The following is a 22,599-nucleotide window of genomic DNA, read 5'->3' as shown; positions in this document are numbered from 1 at the left end:
TAACACTCTGACCGCCACGGCGGGACAAACAAACAGCGCAGTGGTCACCGCCAACAGACAGGCGGGAGACAATGTACCGGCCACACTATCACAACCCACCAATCCGCCACCTTTTCCGGGGCGGTAGCCCCGCCGATAAAAACACAGTGGAAACAGACATTACGAAAGGAAAATGCTCACCTCTACACACTCCACGAGGAATCTGGACAGCATGGAACCCGAACTACACATCCTACCAGCTATTGTCTTCCTGCTCCTCTACCAGGAGCACGAACGCCAGCGCAGAAGACACCGGTGAGTACTGCACCTACGACAAAGGGGAGGGGGGAGGGAAAAAATTACAGGGACACACATACGCGACACACCCACCCTCACCCTCACCCACAACTACATACACATCAATGCAGACCAACAACTCAGAGTGACACTCCCAAACCCCCCGGAAGAATGCAAAGACAAAATAAAATGATCATGAAATTTGAAGTATATTGTACGGCTAAGTAAAAAAATATATCAAACAACTATAACTATATATACATATGTAAATTGTCCTGTCCAAATTGGGTATCAGACAATGTTCGTCGGCCAATGGGCCTAAACACATGAGCAAAGCCCACACAGGAGACCCAAATCCATTGGAGAGAACACTGCAGGGGCATCAGATAGCAAAACTACAGGCACCTCAGGGGGAAGGGAAGGGGGGCACCTCAGCCAGATGAGTCCATGATGCCAGATCCATGAGGGGCCTCCATGGCCACTGTTCAATCCTGGGGAGTGCAAAGCCACAGTCTCTCAAGTCTCTACAGTGGGTGGTTTGCCCACTGTTACATCCTGGGGAGTGTAAAGCCACAGTCTCACAAGTCTCTACAGTGGGTTGTTTGCCCACTGTGCCATCCTGGGGAGTGCAAAGCCACAGTCTCTCAAGTCTCTACAGTGGGTGGTTTGCCCACTGTGCCATCCTGGGGAGTGCAAAGCCACAGTCTCTCAAGTCTCTACAGTGGGTGGTTTGCCCACTGTGCTATCCTGGTGAGTGCAAAGCCACAGTCTCTCAAGTGGATTACAGACTCCACTGGTTCTGGAGGAGGCATGGTGCCCAGTGTGCTTCGTGCAGCCCTGCCCAACACAGATCCGGGCCTGCCCCTTCTGCCAATGGGCCAGCGGTGCTTGAGACGGCGGTGCCCTGTTCAGCGGTGCTTGACTTGAAGGGCCCAGCGGAGCAGTGCCGAGACGGCGGTGGCCAGTGGAGCGGTGCTTGAGATGAAGGGCCCAGCGGAGCGGTGCAGAGACAGCGGTGCCCAGCGGAGCAGTGCTTGAGATGAAGGGCCCAGCGGAGCGGTGCAGAGACGGCGGTGCCCAGCGGAGCGGTGCTTGAGATGAAGGGCCCAGCGGAGCGGTGCTTGAGATGAAGGGCCCAGCAGAGTGGTGCTTGAGATGAAGGGCCCAGCGGAGTGGTGCAGAGACGGCGGTGCCCAGCGGAGCGGTGCTTGAGATGAAGGGCCCAGCGGAGCGGTGCTTGAGATGAAGGGCCCAGCGGAGCGGTGCAGAGACAGCGGTGCCCAGCGGAGCGGTGCTTGAGATGAAGGGCCCAGCGGAGCGGTGCTTGAGATGAAGGGCCCAGCGGAGCGGTGCTTGAGATGAAGGGCCCAGCGGAGCGGTGCAGAGACGGCGGTGCCCAGCGGAGCGGTGCTTGAGATGAAGGGCCCAGCGGACGGTGCTTGAGATGAAGGGCCCAGCGGAGCGGTGCAGAGACGGCGGTGCCCAGCGGAGCGGTGCTTGAGATGAAGGGCCCAGCGGAGCGGTGCTTGAGATGAAGGGCCCAGCAGAGCGGTGCAGAGATGGCGGTGCCCTGTTCAGCGGTTCTTGACTTGAAGGGCCCTGTTCAGCGGTGCTTGACTTGAAGGGCCATGTTCAGCGGTGCTTGACTTGAAGGGCCCTGTTCAGCGGTTCTTGAGACGGCGGTGCCCTGTTCAGCGGTTCTTGACTTGAAGGGCCCTCTTCAGCGGTGCTTGACTTGAAGGGCCCTGTTCAGCGGTTCTTGAGACGGCTGTGCCCTGTTCAGCGGTTTTTGAGATGGCGGTGCCCTGTTCAGCGGTTCTTGACTTGAAGGGCCCTGTTCAGCGGTGCTTGACTTGAAGGGCCATGTTCAGCGGTGCTTGACTTGAAGGGCCATGTTCAGCGGTGCTTGACTTGAAGGGCCCTGTTCAGCGGTGCTTGACTTGAAGGGCCCTGTTCAGCGGTGCTTGACTTGAAGGGCCATGTTCAGCGGTGCTTGACTTGAAGGGCCCTGTTCAGCGGTTCTTGAGACGGCGGTGCCCTGTTCAGCGGTTCTTGACTTGAAGGGCCCTGTTCAGCAGTGCTTGACTTGAAGGGCCCTGTTCAGCGGTTCTTGAGACGGCGGTGCCCTGTTCAGCGGTTCTTGAGATGGCGGTGCGCTGTTCAGCGGTTCTTGACTTGAAGGGCCCTGTTCAGCGGTGCTTGACTTGAAGGGCCATGTTCAGCGGTACTTGACATGTGTCTCCAGGGCACCAGATCCGGCCATGACATGGATCTCACTCGCCACCTGACATGTGGCTGCCGGGCCCTTCGTGCACATCTGTCTTCTCGCTTGCGGGGCCCTCCTGTGCTGCCGTCCCGGGCCCCTGGGTGTCCTCCTTCACACCTGGAATGGGCTGGTGGGGCCCTCCTGGGCAGCTCACCTGCTGCCGGACTTGTCGGGTGTGCTGCCCTTGCCACCCTTCCCTGCTCCTCTGTGGCCCTTTCCTCCCTTTGTCGGTGTGCCAGGTAGCACCCCACTTCCTGACGGTGCCAGGGTACTGCTTTTAGAGCCTGCTGTCTCTGGCCTCTCGCGCCGGGCACTGGCTTTCTTGACTTTTTTTCCAGGGGGTGGGCTGGCTGTCTCTTTACTGCTAGCCGAAGTAGCTGGCCTTGAAGGTGGTGGACTCCAAAATCCTTGGACTATTGTCCTTGTAGGTCCAGGGTTTGTGGTGGCTGAGGTGCTGATTGGAGTCTTATGAGATGGAGGGGGTGGGTCAGGTGATGGAAAGAGGTTAAGTTTGGACAGGAAAAGCTTTTTAGGAGCAGTGGGACGGGTAGGTGTAGTGGGTATGGGAGTGGAGGAAGAGGATGTGGTTGTAGGAGAGTCAAGTCTGGTGTCTTTGGGTGCAGGTGCTTGTGCTGGAGGCTGTCGTGAGGTGGATGGCTGTTGGGTGGGTGGCTGCCTGCGTTTGTGTGGTTTGGAAGAGGGGGTGACAGATACACTGGGAGAGGACACAGGGGACGTGTAAATGGTAGTGGGGGTGGTGACTGCACGTGTGCGGAGTGTTCTGGTGGGTGTGCTGGTGATGGACGTAGTGGCTGATGATGTTGTGCATGCAAGTGTGAGTGGAGACGTCACAGGGAGGGAGGAGGGAGACGAGGAGGAGGGGGACACAGAGGAGGCAGTGGCTGTTGGCATGTCTGCATGTGGCTGTTGCTTGGGTGAATGCTTGTGTGATGTGTGGTGCTTATGTCTGGATGAGCTTCCCTTGGGTGTTGAGGTGTGTGCAGGCTGGTCTGTATGTGTGTCTGGGATAGGCAGAGGTACAGGGGAGTGGGACTGGGTTGAGGAAGTTGGAGGAGGGAGGCAGGAGACAGGGACAATGGCTGCCGTCAGTGCTGAGGCCAGAGCGTTGAATGATCACTGATGGGCAGCCTGACCCGAATGAATGCCCTCCAGGTATGCATTACTCGGTGCACCTCCCTTTCTACACCCTGGATGGCATTCAAAAGGGTAGACTGCCCAACAATGAGCGTCCTCAGGATGTCAATGACCTCCTCACTGAGGGCAGCAGGGGCAACGGGGGCAGGGCCTGAGGTGCCTGGGGCGAAGGAGATGGCCACCTTCCTGGGTGAGTGGGCACGGGGCGAACGCTGAGGGGCTGCTGGGAGGGCGGAGCTGGTGCGCTGGGTGGCGGCTGTACCTGTTGTTGCGGTGGGCACGGATGTTGCCGCCACCACAAGGGAGCTCCCTTCCGAGGACGTGTCTGTGTCGCTGGTGTCACCACGTGTCCCCGCTGTGGAGATCCCCTCGCCCTCCGTCTCACTGGTGAAATCCGAGTCGGTTGCATGGCCCTCCATGGCCATATGAGATGCAGCTCCCTCGTGCTCCGATGTCACTTCTCCTCCGCCTGATGATGCTAATGCACACATGAACAGGAAGACCACCAAAAAAGGGGGGTGGGGGGGAGAAATAAAGACATGTTGAGTGCATGCATTGGCGACACAGTTGGTGGTGAGGACAGACACAGAAGCCCCCTGCACTACGCCGCGCACTTGGGGTACACTACTCAATCCGTGGGACATGGCCTACAAGCCTATGGACGACAAATCCACACATAGGAGACACAGGGCCATGATTAGCTGTACTAGGCAACCTAAAGAGGTGGGGGGCGGGGACACAGGGCCATGCCTAACGGAGGGGCCTAGCCTACGGAAATCGCCCTGGCCTAGGGATACCCACAGCCCTCCACCCCCACCCAGACACCTCCAATGTTCTCAAAATCACCAGAATGTGCTTGTACTCACCCCCTTGTGTCTGCTGTGATGTCCTCACACGCCCATCCAAAACGGGGTAGGCCACCGCCAGGATCCGGGACATCAGGGGGGTCAATTGACCACTGCCACCCCTCCTACGTTGGGAGGCCATCCCCAGCAGAGCCTCCGCGGTCTTCCTGCTCCCGCAGTGGGTGCCCCGTCTGTTGTGGACCCCCAGGGTCCGGACGTCCTTGGCGATGGCACGCCAAATGTCGATTTTCTGATGGGCGCTGACCTATGTGACATGTACAGGGGGAGAAAATAAATATAATCATTTTCTGCATGCTCGATGTGAGTGGCCCCCCATCCCCACCCTTGCCATGTGGCACATGCTGTCATCTGTCGTGTGATGCATGCCTCATTCGCTCCCCTCCCCACCAACGTTCATTCACCCCACTCAACCCAGGCACTGGCCACAAAGCATGGTCCCAGTGTACTTACCTGTTGGTCTGGAGGACCAAAGAGTAGCGCATACTGGGGGAGGACCCCATCCACGAGTTTCTCCAATTCTTCAGAAGTGAAGGCAGGGGCCCTTTCCCCAGTCGCAGCAGCCATTGTCTCTTCCAGACCGAGGTCACAGCAGCACTTGCAGTATAGGTCCTCTCCTGTGGATGATCAGGTGTCGAGGGATTAAGCAGATAGAAAATGGCGGTCATGCCCGCGACGGTGCGTACCGCGGTGGTGCGTACCGCGACCGCAGGCGCACATCGTCATTGGCTCCTGAGACCCATAGGGTTCAATGTTAACCAATGCGGCTTTGCGCCGCGGTCTTCGACCGCCTACCGCCACGGTGTGCCACGCCAGCGCATTGACCTCACATCCCACTGTCGCACTTCACAGGGTAGGCAGCCGCCATTTCAAGGGCCCACATATCTTAATTTCTACTGCGTCACACAAACCTAGGCCTTGCATCAACACTCATACAAGCCATTCAATGCATTGTGAATCGTGTACTGTGCAAGCTGTGGGAACTTACCTGTGAGTTGATTGACTCTGTGCTCCATGTTGTCCTTCCTAGGCACCGTCCGCTGGGACTTGCGAGGAGATGGAGGAATCTTCCTGTGTACAGACCGCTGGTGGACCTGTCGACAATGGAATAAAGACATGTCATACTGACATACAGGCTTGACAGAGCCACTATACAGGAACTGTGTGCCCAGCTAGAGCCAGACCTGATGTCACCCATCCGCCAACCCACAGGGATTCCCCCTCTAGTGCAGGTTCTGTCAGTACTCCATTTTTGGCAAGTGGGTCATTCCAAACAACAGTGGACATTTCATCAGGAATGTCACAGCCTATGTTTTCCAAGGTGTTGTCTAGAGTGTCCTGCTGAAATACATGCGGAGCTACATTGTTTTCCCTGAGGTGGGCGATTTGGCTACCGTGAAGGGTGATTTCTATGCGCTTGGACATATTCCCAACATCATTGGTGCAATTGATGGGACACATGTTGCTTTGGTCCCCCCCAGCACGAGTGAACAGGTGTACAGGAACAGAAAAAGTTATCATTCCATGAATGTCCAGGTGGTCTGTTTGGCTGACCAGTACATCTCCCATGTAAATGCCAAGTTCCCTGGGTCAGTGCATGATGCGTACATCATGCGAAATAGCAGCATCCCTTACGTGATGTAACTACTTCAGAGACACCGTGTGTGGCTAATTGGTGACTCTGGTTACCCCAACCTGTCCTGGCTACTGACCCCAGTGAGGAATCCCAGGACAAGGGCAGGGGAACGGTACAATGAGGCCCATGGGCATACTAGGAGGGTGATCGAGCGGACCTTCGGCCTCCTGAAGGGCAGGTTCAGGTGCCTCCATATGACAGGTGGATCCCTAATGTACTCACCAAAGAAGGTGTGCCATATCATCGTGGCCTGCTGTATGCTTCACAACCTGGCTTTGCGACGCCAGGTGCCTTTCCTGCAGGAGGATGGTCCAGATGGTGGTGTTGTGGCAGCTGTGGAGCCTGCGGAGAGTGAAGAGGAGGAAGACGAAGAGGACGACACAGACAACAGGGACACAGTAATACAGCAGTATTTTCAGTGACCCACAGGTAAGAATCAACACTGGCATTTTACATTTACTTAAAGTCTCCTGTCTCTCTACTGTCTGAGTTTCCCCCCAGTGTATGTTAACTGAGTTGTGACTTTCCCATCCAATTTCAGAGATGTGGGCCCCACTCCGTGACCTCTGCTTTGTTTCCCCATGGACTACAGCCGTGTGACAGTGGTATGTTGTCATCACAATGTAACTGGACATTTTGGCACGGTTCTGTGTAATACATTTGTTCAAAAATACAGGCAGACTCCAGATTTTTTGTGTGCAATAAGTGTGTTTATTAAAGTGCTCAATTTTGGGTAATGGTTGCAATTCGGTGATGGGTGATGGTGGAGGAATGTCCATGGCAGAGTCCAGATTTTCAGTCTCACAGGTGCATTGTCCATATGCCTGTGGAAGGTGGAGCAGGGGCAGTTTAAGGTTGGACAGGGTGACAATGTGGGACAGTGGGATGACAATCAGGGGGTATCCTTTCCTGGCGGGGGTCTTGGCATCTTACTCTGTCTTCTTCCTAGATCTCAGGCCCCGCTTGCGGGGTGGTTCTCCTTCTGCAGGGGGTGGGGTTCTGGTGGCCTGTTGTTCTTGTGTCGGGGCCTCCTGTCCACTAGCGCCGGCGGAGGTGGTAGCCTGTTCTTGGTCCATGCTAGTGACAGGGGCCCTTTGTGGTGTCACATGGTCCCGCAATGTGCTGACAATCTGATTGAGAGCCACAATGATGGTGCCCATTGCGGAACTGATGTTTCTGAGTTCTTCCCTGAACCCCATAAACTGTTCCTCCTGCAGTACCTGGATCTCCTAGAACCTGGCCAGGACCGTCACCATCGTCTCCTGGGAGTGGTGGTATGCTCCCATGATGGAGGATAGGGCCTCGTGGAGAGTGGGTTCCCTGGGCCTGTCCCCCCCCTGTCTCACAGTAGCCCTCCCAGTTCCACTGTTTCCCTGGGCCTCTGTCCCCTGGACCGTGTGCCCACTACCACTGCCCCCAGGTCCCTGCTGTTGTTGGGGTGGTGGGTTAACCTGGGTGCCCTGTAGTGGTGGACACACCGCTGCTTGACGTGTCCTGGAGACAGAGGCATGGGCCCGCTGGGTGGGTGCTGTGCTGGTGTTCCCAGAGGGGGGTAGGTCTGCTGTGGCCTGTGGCTGTCTGTGGGGAACCGACTGTCCCGAGGTCCCCGATGGGCCGGGCTGGTCATCTGGGTCCAGGGAGACAGAGCTGCTGTCATCACTGTGGGCCTCTTCTGGGGGTGGAATGGACATTTCTGGACCCTCCTGGGCGGTGTTGTGGCGTTCGGGTCCTGCAGGGGTATAAGAGTATGTTTATTGCCTCTGTGTGTGCCATAGCATGCAATGGGTGGGTGCCCGTGTACCCCAGTGCTGGCATTCCCTTGTGGGGGCTCTTGTGACGGTGGTTTGGGCGGGGGGATGGGTATGTGCAGTGGGCATGCTTAGGTGATGGGTGTCCATGGTTTGTGGTTGCATGCAGGGCTTGGTGTTGGGATGGGTGGGTTGTGATTGTGAGACATTAGCAAGGAGGATGTGTGATGGGGGTGGGGGTATGATTTGGCATGCTGGTGGGGGGGGGATGAAGTAGTTGAGATTTGACTTACCAGAGTCCATTCCTCCGCCTACTCCTGCGAGGCCCTCAGGATGCAGGATCGCCAAGACCTGTTCCTCCCATGTTGTAAATTCTGGTGGTTGAGGTGGGGGTCCGCCGCCAGTCTTCTGCACCGCGATGTTGTGTCTGGATACCATGGAACGCACCTTCCCCCGTAGGTCGTTCCACCGCTTCCTGATGTCATCCCGATTTCGTGGATGCTGACCCACAGCGTTGACCCTGTCCACTATTCTTTGCCATAGCTCCATCTTCCTGGCAATGGTGGTGTTCTGCACCTGTGTCCCGAAGAGCTGGGGCTCTACCCGAACTATTTCCTCCACCATGACCCTGAGTTCAGCGTCTGAAAACCTGGGGTGTCTTTGGGGTGCCATGGGGTGGTGTGGATGAGGTGTGAGGTGGTGTTTGTGGTGATGAGTGAGGTGAGTGTGGTGGTGTGTGGTGTTTTGTGCATGGATGTTGTGTGAGTGATGGTGTTATGTGCCTGTGAATGCTCTGTAATAGCTGGTGGTGTCTCTCTCTGGCCTTAGTCAATAAATGGTGGTCGTAGGGGTTTGTGGGTGATGTGGGTGTGTGTTTTATATTGTGTTGGGCATGTGGGAGTGGTGCTTGTATGTGTATCAGGTGTGTGTCTTTCAAAATGTCCAATGTGGCAGTGTTTTGGAGCTGTGTGTGTATTTTGAGCGCGGCGGTGTGTACCGCCAATGGAATACCGCGGTTGAAAGACCGCCGCGTGGATTCGTGGTTGGAATGGAATGGGCGTATTTCTGTTGGCGTGACGGTGGAGGTTTGGTCATCTCCAGTTTTTCGCTGGCCGTTGGTGTGGCGGACTTTTGTGGATGTCGGGTTTTTGGCGGTTTGCCTGTTGCGGGTCAGAATGACCGTGGCGGTTTCCCGCGCCCGCGGCGGTGTTATGGCGGTCTTCTGACCGGCGGTAAGCGCCTTTTACCGCAGAGGTCAGAATGACCCCCTTTGTAATTTTAATTTCTTTGGCTTGGCTCCCAAACTATCCCACCCTATACTAGTATAGGTGTCAGAAATTACTTTTGGTAGCTGTCTCTCCTGTTCCAATTGTGGAGTTTCTTGTAGACGCTGGCGTATTGCCAGTGCTTCTGCTTCCCCTTTAATATTACTGGGTATTATTGAAGAAACTGCATCAAAGTTACGCATTAACTTCACGCCAAATCTAAGGCTGGCGCAGCCCCGTGCTCATTCTGTATTTGTTTTAACGCTTCCGGTAAATTGGCAAGTGTCGGGGTACCATGTGTGGTAGTATATATAGCAGCAAAAACTGTACCCCATGTGGCGCAGTCATCCACTGAGGGAACCATCCCAAAAGTCAAGCACATAGTGAGGAGTCTATGTTTTTCCTGTGGTCCCGTATGGAGAAACACAGCTTCCAGCTGGTTTGTTTTCTGGGCTACCCAGAACGTTATTTTTTCTCGTTCTGTGGGTATTTTACCCATGATAGTATGCACTGTTTGTGGATTAATCCCAGTAGCCAATTGGTATCCATCAGGTGCTGGTGGAGGTAGACGGGTTGGTGTGTTCAAAGTTCGCATTACGAACTGAACTACTCGTCTATATAATGTCACTAATTCATTATATAAATTTCGCAGATCTGCTATTTGCATATTTGATATGTCTGGGTGAGGTGTGTATGTGGCAACCATAGGCCACGTTGGTCCATCATTACTTAAAGGACCTAGCCTCACTCTTTGGAATACATGTGGTAGGGCGCCTTCAAACCAGTTCTAATGCTCTTGGTATGTGAGCGATATTTCATGATACTGGTATGCTCGATACTGTTGAGGTACATTTGCAATTTCGTATGTGTGGAATGTATGTGTTCTTTGGTCCACCTCGGGAAAGGTGACCCAAAAATAAAATGTTTCTGTTTAGTATGCTTCATTAGCTTCTATTATCAGAGTAACATCCCCACCCTTTGGTGTAAGGCAATGCACTAGAAGGTGTTGTGTTAGTGCTTGTCTAGCATTTTAGGAATTTCTATGGCATTAGCCATGTTTGTTTAGAGAAACGGAACACCAAAATGGGGAGTAAAGTCCTTTTATGAGTATGAGCTCGAACAACCTACAGCCTAATCAGGTGTTACCTTTTCAGCTGAGGAGGATTTTCCCAAAGACCACGGACGTCTCCGTTTAATGGTGTTTAGGGTACCTGTTGTCTGTGAGACAGTGATAGTAAATTAGTGCCTAAACACCATCGTTGGTGGTGCCATGTCGTAGTTGGACCCTTGCTCTAGGCAAGACTGCTGGTTTAAGTATGACAGTACTTATGTTTGTAGGCAACTATGCCTATCCTACAACAAGTCGCAGCTGTCGTCCCAACCCTTCCGGCTCACTAGCAGCACCTCACCAAAAACACAAACAGTAAAAGGTGATTTGTGGCAGCCTTTACGCATGGACTCGAGAGTATGACATCTCAGGGAGTGTCGTGGTTAAACGGAGATTACCCCTTTCTCACAGATACATCATGGGGGTGATTCTGATTCTGGCGGGCGGCGGAGGCCGCCCGCCAGAATTCCGCCCCCATTATACCGCTCCGCGGTCAGAAGACCGCGGAGGATATCATGAGTTTTTCCCTGGGCTGGCGGGCGGTCTCCAAAAGACCGCCCGCCAGCCCAGGGAAAAACTCCCTTCCCACGAGGATGCCGGCTCGTAATCGAGCCGGCGGAGTGGGAAGGTGCGACGGGTGCAGCGGCACCCGTCGCGTATTTCAGTGTCTGCAAGGCAGACACTGAAATACTTTGCGGGGCCCCCAGGGGCCCCGCGACCCCCCCTACCGCCATCCTGTTCATGGCGGCTTTCCCGCCATGAACAGGATGGCGGTAGGGGGGGTCAGAATCCTCATGGCGGCGGAGCAGGATTCCCCCGAGCAGCGGTAAGTCGGCGGGAGCCCGCCGACTTGCCGCTTCTGACCGCGGCTGAACCGCCACGGTCAGAATGCTCATGGGAGCACCGCCAGCCTGTTGGCGGTGCTCCCGTGGTCGGTGGCCCTGGCGGCCACCGGCCGCCAGGGTCAGAATGACCCCCCATGTCTCAACCAAATGCAGACAATAACAAAGATGCAGTAAAGTTTCAATAGTTTTTATTTAACACAACTGCAATCTGCGATATGTTGCATTAGCTGCAATGATTAGGATAATGAACAGTGCAAGAAACAGAATTGTAAAGACAAGAGTCATTATTACAAAGACCCCCACCATCTTGCAATAGCATGAAAAGACATAAGGTGTGTAATATGTCCTAATAGCCTAACATGATAGGCCTAACCTCCTACCTAGAGAAGAGCTGGGTATGTTAAACCTAATCTGCCAATGCCATGTTTATGAGAGGAGCCCCCAACCCTAGTTACCTTCGAATGAGGTCTCTATCTCAGACTCCGCAGGGACCCGAAGACTGGGTCATCGTCAAGACGACGTGCAGCATCGATATCAGCGATGGTGGTGATGCCCTCTGGTCGGAATCCTTCTGATTATCTGTCAAAAGTGTGATGTATTTATACAGATCTACTTGGACCCCTGACATAGGTGTGTTCCCAAACAATAGATAACAGACATGCTTGGGGCTGCAATTAATATAAACAATTCCCTCGAAAGTATAGAGAGGGAAAGTCCCTAAGTGCGAACACCTACTGTTTGTTAGTCTTTGTCACTTAATATTGACGCCTTAACGCGGTGGCACTGATAATGCAAAGCATGACAAGTGGCCTAACTATAAACAAGGCAGGCATCTTAGAAGAATTAAATAATTAAATGGGCTAAGCCAGAGCAAGCTAAGTAGGTTCAAAGTCACTAGGTGACGGGGGCACGAGTCTGCAAGCCGAAGGCTAAGCTAACTCCTGTTATCCCATTAAAACAAACTAGGATTCACTACACTCCGAAATCTGACTGTGAGAGAGAGCATGTTTGTGTCATCTGTGCATGGCACATTGTCCAGATTGGACTACTGGCTTATATTTACCAGAACCTGCCAGTGGGTAGATGAGATCCTGTGCAACAATGCTACGGGACAATGTATTTAGGGATGAAGTCCGCAAGTGGATCATTGAATATTTCGAACAGAACACTGGGACGGTGGCTGGGTAGGACATACTGTGAAAGGCCTTTAAGGTCACAATCAGGAGGTCTGTGTAAGTGCTCAGGCTGGGTTGTTAAAGACGATCCACACACAGCTACAAACAACTGAGGATACAGTACCCTCCCTAAAGCGAGAATACGAATGGCAATCTGACATGGACACTTTTGAGACCACCTGACCGAATTCAATGCTCTGGCGATACAGGAATCACACCAACTTTCTAAATGTCACACTGCATGAGTCTACGGGGAGGGGGCAGACCTGGCCATGGCCTTGCTGATAGACTAAAAACACAGAAATGCACAAATCCTATAGTTAAAATAGTAGATGCAAAGGCACGTACACACTAGTCCACATCATCTGTACTCTAGGCCTTTAAAGACTTTTATACAAAATTATATAGCGCTCGCAGCTCCGGTACACAAGCTGAAGTGGATTTCGCACCGGCATGGCTGGTCAACAAGAGTATCTCCTACAACCCATATCAATTGATGACATCAAAGATGCCATTTCACCCCCCTGAAAGGAACGGTCCCTGGGCTAGAGGGGTTGACGGGAGAATTCTATAGAGTTTGCTGAACTCCTATCTCGACATCCGTATACAGTGTACATGGAGGCTTATCAGAAACAAACACTGCCTCCCTTGCTACATGAAGCCCTGCTAGTGACCCTCCTGAAACTGGATAAGGACCTTGAATATTGTGCGTAATACAGACCACTGTCAATAATCAACATCTACATGAAAATACTTGCCAAGGTAATGGTGCTACACCTCCAAACTCTACTTCCCAGCTTTGTCTTACCGGACTAGTACAGTTTTATCCCTTCCTGCTTGACTATGCACAATCTGAACGCCATCTTTGCTTTACTGCACCAGGTGGACCCCACACTTCAGGTAGCTGCAGACCTACTGCCAAAGTATTCGATTCGATCGCATGAGAATATATGTTCACTGTCATGATACATATGGGTTTCCCAGAGCCATTCCTACACTGGATCAGACTTCTGTATTGTGACACAGTGGCCCGCATCCAGGTGAATAACCATATGTTGGACACATTCCACATTGGCAGGGGGAACAAGGCAGGACTACCTCCTGTCGCAACTGTTATTTACTCTTAGGTTAGAGCCGCTAGAGTGCCTTATCAGGCAAAACACATGGAATCAGCTCTAAGATTTCATCTATGGCCATTAAGTATCTCTCTCTATACAGATGACATAGGTGGTCATTACAACATTGGCGGTAAAAGGCGCTTACCGCCGTGCAGAAGACCGCCAACACACCGCCACGGCCACGGAATTCCGCCACAGCTATTATGACCCAAATCTCGGAATCCGCCAAAAGTCAGACACCCACACAAGTTCGCCACACCAAAGGTCAGTGATAAACTGGCAAAAACAAAACCGACACCGTCACGGCAACAGAAATACGCCCACACTATCACAACACACGAATCCACGCAGCGGTCTTTCAACCGCGGTATTCCATTGGCGGTACACACCGCCGTGCTCAAAATACACACACTTTTACAAAACACAGCCACATTGGACAATTCAAAATACACACACCTGATACACATATACACACCACTCCCACACACCGAATACAACATAAAACACCCACCCACAACACCCACAAACCCCTACGACCAAAAATTCAGAAAGAAGGAGAGAGAGAGAGACAGCACCAGCAAGAACACCAGCATCCACAGGCACACAACACTATCACCCACACAACTTCCACGCACCTCACACAACACACCACTACATATCAGCACACTTATCACCACACACTCCACCCCACACATCACCTACACCACCCCTTGGCACGGCAAACACACCAGGTTCTTGGAGGAGGAGCTCAGGGTCATGGTGGAGGAAATCGTCCGGGTAGAGCCACAGCTATTTGGATCACAGGTGCAGCACACCTCAATTGCAAGGAAGATGGAGACTGGTGGACAGGGTCAACGCAGTGGGACAACACCCAAGAAATCGGGAGGACATCAGGAAGAGGTGGAACGACCTACGGGGGAAGGTGCGTTCCGTGGTCTCAAGACACCACCTGGCGGTTCAGCGGACTGGCGGCGGCCCCCCGCCTCCTCCCCCACAACTAACAACATGGGAGGAGCAGGTCTTGGCGATTCTGCATCCTGAGGGCCTCGCTGGAGTAGGTGGAGGAATGGACTCTGGTAAGTCAAATCTCAATTATTACATCCCCCACCCTACCTGCATGCTATCACATACCCCCACCCTCACCCCCAGCACCCCAACTCCTCACATATGTCCCAACATCACAAACCACACAACCCAACACCAAGCCCTGCATGCAACAACAAAGCATGGACACCCATCACCAAAGCATGCCCACTGCACATACCCATACACCCCCCTAAACCATCATCACACAAGCTTCCACACAGGAATGCTAGCACTGGGGTACACGGTCACCCACCCATTGCACACCATTACACACACAGATGTAATAAACATCCTTTTATACCCCTGCAGGACCCCTACCCAACGTCACCGGACAGGAGGGTCCACACATGTCCACACCACTAACAGAAGAGGCCCACAGTGATGACAGCACCTCTGTCCAACTGGATCTAGATGACCAGCCCGGACCATCGGGGACCTCTGGATAGTCAGTACCCCTCACACAGGCCACCACAGACCTTCCCCTCTCTGGAAACACCAGCACAGCACCCACCCAGCGGGCCCAAACCTCCGTCCCCAGGACACGTTAATCAGCTGTGTGTCCACCACTACAGGGAACCCAGGATAACCCACCACCCCAACAACAACAGGGACCTGGGGGCAGTGGTAGTGGGCACACGGTCCAGGGGACGGAGGCAATGGAACACAGGGGAACTGGGAGGGCTGCTGTGCGACAGGGGGCAGACAGGCCAAGGAAACCCACTCTCCACGAGGCCCTCTCCTCCATCATGGGAGCCTACCACCACTCCCAGGAGACGATGGCAACGGTACTGGCCAAGTTTCAGGAGACCCAGTGCATGCAGGAGAAACAGTATATGGGCTTCAGGGAGGAACTCAGAACCATCAGCTCCACCCTGGGCACCATCATAGGGGTGCTGAAGGAAGTACTCAACACCAGGAGGGACACTGTGGCACTACAAGGGGCCCCTGACACTAGCATGGACGATGAACTGCCCATCACCTGCGCCGGCGCTAGTGGACAGGACGCCCACCACAGAACCACCACACTAGCACCCCACCCCCTGCAGAGGGAGAACCACCCCACAAATGGTCCCTGAGATCGAGGACAAAGACAGAGAACGATGCCAAGACCCCCGCCAAGAAATGAGACTACCCTGATTGTCATCCTACTGTCCCACTTTGCCACCCTGTCCATAATTAAACTGCCCCAGCACCACTTTCTATGCCCATTTGGGCAATTCACCTGTGAGACTAATAGACTGGACTCTGCCATGGACATTCCTCCACCATCACCCCTCACCATTTCACTACCCCCTCCAATATTGAGCATTTAAATAAACACACTTTAAATGATCTGGAGTCTGTCTGTGATTTCGAAAAAGTGTATTAGCAATTACAGTGACAAAATGTTTTTTAAATAGTAATGTCAACATACCTATGTCACAAAGCTCTAGTCCATGAGGAATCTAAGCAGATGTCACACAGTGGGACCCACATCTGTGAAATCGTAAGGGAAAGTGACAACTCAGTGACCATACACTGGGTGAAAACGACAGACAGGAGAGAGGTAGTAGTGTCAAAGTACATGTAGTAGGCAGGTTTGTATTCCTACCTGTGTCTCACTGGAAATGTTGCAGGATCACTGAGTCCCTGTTGTGCATGTCTTCTTCCTCTGCTTCCTCCTCATCACTGTCCACAGGCTCCACAACTGCAACAACACCGCCATCTGGACCACCCTCCTGCAGAAAAGGCACCTTGCGTCGCAAAGCCAAGTTGTGAAGCATACAGCAGGCCACGATGATCTGGCACACCTTTGGTGAGTAGAATAGGGATCCGCCTGTCATATGGAGGCACCTGAACCTGGCCTTCAGGAGGCCAAAGGTCCGCTCGATCACCATCCTAGTTCACCAATGGGCCTCATTGTAGCGTTCCTCTGCCCTTGTCCTGGGATTCCTCACTAGGGTCAGTAGCCATGACAGTTTGGGGTAAATGGCGAGGGGCAACTGTTAGACACACACTAACCTGGAGGGATAACCTCAGACCCAGACAGCCATTCCCACTGACTAGCTTCCAGGTGCTCACCTAATAGCCACACACGGTGCCTCTGGAGTTGACCCATCACATAAGGGATGCTGCTATACCGCAGGATGTAGGAGTCATGCACTGAGCCAGGGAACATGACATTCACATGGGAGATGTACTGGTCTGCCAAACATACCATCTGTACATTCATAGAATGATAACTCTTCTGGTTTCTGTACACCTGTTCACTCCTGTTGGGGGGGACCAAAGCCACATGGGTCCCATCAATGGCACCTATGATGTTGGGGATATGTCCCAGGGCATAGAATTCACCTTTCACTGTAGGCAAATCCTCCACCTGAGGGAAATCGATGTAGCTCCGCATGTGTTTCAGAAGGGCAGACAACACTCTGGACAATAATTTGGAAAACATAGACTGGGACACCCCTGATGCCATGGCAACAGTTGTTTGAAATGACCCACTTGCAAGGAAATGGAACACTGACAGCACCTACATTTGAGGGGGGATTCCTGTGGGATGGCAGATTGCTGACATCAGGTCTGGCTCCAACTGGGTACACAGTTCCTGGACTGTGGCACGGTCAAGCCTGTAGGTGATTATCAAATGTCTTTCCTCCATTGTCGACAGGTCCACCAACGGTCGGTACACCGGAGGATGCCGCCATCTCCTCACATTTCCCAGCGGACGGTGCCTATGAAGGACAACAGCGAGCACAGAGTCAAACAACTCAGAGGTACGTACCCACAGTTTACCCAGAACACCAATCATACACAAAAGGTGGCCTGTATGTGTGTAGAGTCTAGGCCTAGGTATGTGTGACGCAGTTGAAAATGAAGCCATGTGGGCCCCTGAAATGGCGGCTGCCTGACCTCTAAAGTGGGACAATGGGATATGAGGTAACTGCCCTGGCGGTGTACACCGTCGCGGTAGGCGGTCGTAGACCGCAGCGCAATAATGCATTGGTTAACATTGGACCCTATGGGTCCCAGGAGCCAATGACGATGTACGCCAGCCGTGACGGTACGCACCGCCGCGGACATGACCGCCATTTTCTATCTGTTCAATCACTCGATACCTGATCTTCGACAGGAGAGGACCTACACTGCAAGTGCTGCTGTGACCTCGGTCTGGAAGAGACAATGGCTGGTGCGTCTGGGGAAAGGGCCCCTGCCTTCACATCGGAGGAGTTGGAGAAGCTCATGGATGGGGTCCTCTCCAGTACACGCTACTCTACGGTCCTCCAGACAAACAGGTAAGTACACAGGGAGCACGTTGTATGGGCTATGACTGTGTGGAGAGGGCTGGTTGTAAGAATGAAGGGGGCACAGTTCTGCGTGCATGAAAGACGGTGAATGCATGTGCCACATGGCAAGGGTAGGGATGGGGGCCAATCACTTTGAAGGTGCACTTGGTAATGACTTCTCTTCTTCCCCTGTACATTTCATGTAGATCAGCGCCCACCAGAAGAAAGATCAGAAGAAATATATTTGGCGTGCCATCGTCAAGGACGTCCGGACCCTGGGGGCCTACCACAGACGGAGCACCCACTGCTGGAAAAGATGGGAGGACATTCGCCGCTGGAGCAAGAAGATGGCGGAGGCTCAGCTGGGGATGGCCTCCCAAGGTGGGAGGGGTGTCCGTCACACCATGACCCCCTTGATGTTTAGGATCCTGGCGGTGGCCTACCCGGAGTTGGATGGGCACTTGAGGGCATCACAGCAGACACAAGGGGGTGAGTACACTCTCATTCTGCTGACTTTGCGCGCAGTGGAGTTGTCTGGGTGGGGGAGGAGGGCTGTGGGTTTCCCTAGGCCAGGGCGAGTTCCGTAGGCAAGGCCCCTCCGTAAGGCAGGCCATGTGGCACCCCAGCCCACCTATGTAGAGTGCCAAGTACACCTAGTCATGCCCCTGTGTCATCTATGTGTGCAGATGTCGTCCATAGCCTTGTAGGCCATTTCCCAGGAATTGAACAGTGGAGCCCAAGAGCGCGGCGTAGTGCAGGGGGCTTCTGTGTCTGTCGTGTCCGCCAACGGTAGCAGTAATCCATACACTCAACATGTATTTCTTCTGTCATCATCCCCTTTTTGTGGTCTCCCTGTTCTTGTGTGCATTAGCATCATCAGGCAGAGGAGCAGTGGCACCGGAGCACGAGGGAGCTGCATCCCACATGGCCCTGGAGGGCGAGACTACGGACTCGGAATTCACCATTGGGAAGGAGGGCGAGGGGAGCTCCATGGCAGGGACAGGAGCGGACACCAGCGACACAGACTCGTCCTCTGATGGGAGCTCCCTTGTGGTGGCGGCAACATCTGTGCCCCCGCTTCTACAGGTAGAGCCGCCACCCCCCTACCAGCACCACCCTCCCAGAAGCCCCTCAGCCTTCGCCCGTGCCCGCTCATCCAGGAGGGTGGGCATCACCTTCGCCCCAGGCACCTCAGGCCCTGCCCCAGTCACCCCTGCTGGCCTTAGTGAGGAGGCCATTTACCTCCTTAGGTCCCTCCCTGTTGGGCAGTCTACCATTTTGAATGCCATCCAGGGTTTAGAAAGGCAGTTGCAACAAAGTAAAGTATTCCTGGAGGGCATTCATTCAGGTCAGGCGACCCTTCACCGAGCTTTTCAAACTCTGGCCTCAGCACTGATGGTAGCCATTGTCCCCGTCTCTAGCCTCCCCCCTCCAACTGCCTCCACCCAGACCAAATCCCCTGTACCTCTGCCTATCCCAAGCACACCATCAGACCAGCCTGCACACACCTCAACACACAAGGGAAGCTCAGGCAAACATAAGCACCACACATCCCACAGGCACTCAAACAAGCAACACACACATGCAGACACACCAACATCTACTGCCTCCACTGTGTCCCCCTCCTCCTCGTCTCCCTCCTCCCTCCCAGTCTCGTCTACACTCGCACTTGCATGCACTACCTCTACAGCCACTACCTCCCTCACCAGCACACCCCGCTCATGTGCAGTCACCACCCCCACTAATATTCACACGTCCCCTGTGTCCTCTCCCACTGTGTCTGCGACGCCCCCTCCCAAGATACACAAACGCAGGCACACACCCACCCAACAGCCATCCACCTCACGACACCCTCCAGCGCATGCACCTTCACCCAAAGTCAACAAACGAACACCTCTTACTACCACCACCTCTTCCTCTACTCCCAAACCCCCTCCAGCTACCCGTCCCAGTGTGTCCAAAAAACTTTTCCTGTCCACCCTTGACCTTTTTCCCACACCTCCCCCACCCCGTCCATCTCATAGGTCCCGAAGTAGCACCTCAGCCAAAACAACTTTGGCACCAGTGGTGCCTGTAGTCACCGCTATGTGGAGTGCACCGGCCACCAGGACAACCAGTGTGGCACGGAGGCACAGCACAGACAGTCCCCCACCTGTGAAGCATCAGAAGTTGGCCAGTGCCCGGCGGGAGAGGGGGAAGACTCCAGCCACCAAAGCCACTCCCAGGGGTCCCGGTGGGAGTGTGGAGTCAGCTGTGACACCTTCCAAGGTGGGGAAGGGCCACAAGAAACCCAGCAAGTCTGGGAAGAGCTGCACGGCGGAGAAGACCGCCATCATCCCCGCTGGCCAGGAGGCCACCGCCAGCCCCAGCCCAGCTGCCCAGGAGGCCACCGCCAGCCCCAGCCCAGCTGCCCAGGAGGTCACAGCCAGCCCCAGCCCAGCTGCCCAGGAGGCCACCGCCAGCCCCAGCCCCGCTGGGCCATGAAGGACCGCCAGCTAAAGCCCCACTGGGCCATGAAGGACCGCCAGCAAAAGCCATGCTGGGCCATGCAGGACCACCAGCAAAAGCCCTGCTGGGCCATGAAGGACCGCCAGCACAAGCCCCGCTGGTTCATGAAGGACCGCCAGCAAAAGCCCTGCTGGGCCATGAAGGACCGCCAGCAAACGCCCTGCAGTGCCATGAAGGACAGCCAGCAAACGACCTGCTGGGCCATAAAGGACCACCAGCACAAGCCCAGCTGGGCCATGAAGGACTGCCAACTCAAGCACCGCTGAACAGGGCACCGCCAACTCAAGCACCGCTGAACAGGGCACTGCCATCTCAAGCACCGCTGAACAGGGCACCGCCAACTCAAGCACCGCTGAACAGGGCACCGCCAACTCAAGCCCCGCTGAACAGGGCACCACCAACTCAAGCACCGCTGAACAGGGCACCGCCAACTCAAGCACCGATGAACAGGGCACCACCAACTCAAGCACCGCTAGCCCATGAGCGGCAGGGGCACTGACACAACTGGGTCCATCACGGGGTGAGTGATGCACTTTGGGCACCAGTCCCCCTCCAGAACCAGTGGAGAGATCCATCCACTACCTCTGTCCTTCACAGGATAAAGCACTCTGGGCACCAGTCCCCCTCCAGAACCAGTGGAGAGATCCATCCACTACCTCTGTCCTTCACAGGATAAAGCACTCTGGGCACCAGTCCCCCTCCAGAACCAGTGGAGAGATCCATCCAGTACCTCTGTCCTTCACAGGATGAAGCACTCTGGGCACCATGCCCCCTCCAGAACCAGTGGAGACTGTTATCCACTTGAGAGACTGTGGCTTTGCACTCCCCAGGATTGAACAGTGGGCAAACCACCCACTGTAGAGACTTGAGAGGCAGTGGCTTTGTAATCCCCAGGATTGAACAGTGGGCAACCCACCCACTGTAGAGACTTGAGAGACTGTGGCTTTGCACTCCCCAGGATGGAACAGTGGGCAAATCACCCACTGTAGAGACTTGAGAGACTGTGGCTTTGCACTCCCCAGAATTGAACAGTGGGCAACCCACCCACTGTTGAGACTTGAGAGACTGTGGCTTTGCACTCCCCAGGATTAAACAGTGGGCAAACCACCCACTGTAGAGACTTGAGAGACTGTGGACTTGCACTCCCCAGGATTGAACAGTGGGCAAGCCACCCACTGTAGAGACTCGAGAGACTGTGGCTTTGCACTCCCCAGGAATGCACAGTGGGCAACCAACCCACTTTAGAGACTTGAGAGACTGTGGCTTAGCACTCCCCAGGATGGAACAGTGGGCATGTGGCCCCCTCGTGGATTTGGCGTTGTGCACTCAAGCGGCTGAGGTGCCCCCCCTTTCCCTCCCCCTGAGGTGCCTGTTTTCTTGGTATCTGATGCCCTTGCAATGTTCTCTCCGTCATGGTCGGGGATCTTGTGTGGGCCTCGCCCATACCGTGTGGTCCCAGTGTTCCACGGACTTTCTTTGTGCAGTACCTGGACTACTATGCCTGGTATTTATTTTGTACATGGTGCATATATATATATATGTTTCTGCCTACTTGTTTGTAATATATTCCGATGGATACACTCATTTTCTTTGGTCTTTTCATTCTTCCGGGGGGGTTGGGGGGTGTAACTGTGATGTATTGATATGCATTAGTGTGTGTGTTGTAGTCGGTGAGGGTGGGGTTGGGGGTGTTGCATGTGTGTGTCCCTGTTTTTTCCCTCCCTACTCCCCTGTATTGTAGGTGCAGTACTCACCGTGGTCTTCACTGCCGGCGTTCGTGCTCGTGGTAGAGGAGCAGGAAGACTTTCGCAGGTAGGTTTTGGAGTTCTGGTTCCATGGTGTCCTCGTTCCTCGTGGAGTGTGTAGAGGTGAGCGTTTTCCCTTCTAAATTCCTGTTTCCGCTGTATTTTTATCCGCGGTGAATCCGCCCCGGAAAAGGTGGCGGACTGGCCTGTCATAATAGTGTGGGCGGTACATTGTCTCCCGCCTGTCTGTTGGCGGTGACCACCGCGCTGTTTGTTTGTACCGGCGTGGCGGTCTGAGTGTTAAAGTGGCTGTCTTTGTTGACGGTTTTCACCACGGTCGTAATTGCAATTTTTTTCCGCCACCCTGTTGGCGGTCTTACTGCCGCTTTAACACCATCCGCCAGGGTTGTAATGACCACCATAGTCCTTTATGTCAGGGACCCATCAACGCACCTCTCCCTCATAATCAGAGTATACTTTTAATTTGAGTATTACTCAGGACTTTGTATCAACTGGTTGAGATCTGTCATTCTCCCACT

Source organism: Pleurodeles waltl, chromosome 5 (genome assembly GCF_031143425.1).
Source record: "Pleurodeles waltl isolate 20211129_DDA chromosome 5, aPleWal1.hap1.20221129, whole genome shotgun sequence".
NCBI lineage: Eukaryota > Metazoa > Chordata > Amphibia > Caudata > Salamandridae > Pleurodeles > Pleurodeles waltl.
This window is presented reverse-complemented; position numbering follows the sequence as displayed.